The 706-nt window shown below is 38.7% G+C and overlaps 1 protein-coding gene across 5 annotated transcripts in view; it reads right to left on the minus strand.

The window, feature by feature from the left end:
- The window catches only part of LOC119589165 (inositol polyphosphate 5-phosphatase E-like), a 12,156-nt gene extending 11,679 nt beyond the window's left edge, over positions 1-477 (minus strand). For 2 of the 5 annotated variants that reach the window (XM_037937754.1, XM_037937752.1), the window contains exon 1: positions 390-477. The gene's annotated coding sequence lies outside the window, so the exon portion shown is untranslated. The remainder of the gene's footprint in view (positions 1-389) is intronic. The other 3 variants (XM_037937755.1, XM_037937753.1, XM_037937757.1) reach the window with 2 other exon arrangements.
- Positions 478-706: the final 229 nt, after the last annotated feature.

Consider the following 706-nt stretch of genomic DNA (forward strand, 5'->3'; position numbering starts at 1 on the left):
AGGTAATCAAGCTGATCTATTATCTATATCTGTGGCCTATATTTCCATGAAAACTCTTTTTATGCCTTTTTTTTTCAAACCTCTAAGTACTGTTTCAAATGCCATAACAATCATTACATAAGTGCTATAACTTGTAATTCTTGACCATAAAAAGTTGTACTAACACTCATCTACACTTCTGTTACTTCTGTTTTGTAATGATAAATTATATGACCAAAAGATATACTGTTGGAGAAAATATATCTAGTTATTATATTGTTGATAAAATAAAGAATATTATGAACATCATAATCCAACCACATCAAGCGTTTTATTCTCTCAGGTCATGCCATATCAAACTGTCTGTTTTATAAATGGTTGCCGTATTACATACACCTTAAGGCAACTACCTCTTCAGCTGGCAGACATCAAAATAGGAGAGGCGATTGAAAAACACGAAAAATAACGGGCGAATAACACATTCCTGCCCTCCCCCCCGCGCGTGTGGCAGTGCCAACCCACACTGGCACTCTTACACTGACACACTTTCACTCTCCTCCGGTCATAATGGCACTTTAGAATAACAATGTCTCGAGTGCCATTCAGTGCGCCCTCGAGGCACCCCCGCCCATGTCCCAATACACCTGAATCAATACCGTAGAGTGAATCCAATCAAGCAAGGGTAAAGTGTGCAAGTTACAGGTACACATTACATGGTCGTTTTTAC

The sequence above is a fragment of the Penaeus monodon genome, chromosome 25 (assembly GCF_015228065.2).
Source record: "Penaeus monodon isolate SGIC_2016 chromosome 25, NSTDA_Pmon_1, whole genome shotgun sequence".
NCBI lineage: Eukaryota > Metazoa > Arthropoda > Malacostraca > Decapoda > Penaeidae > Penaeus > Penaeus monodon.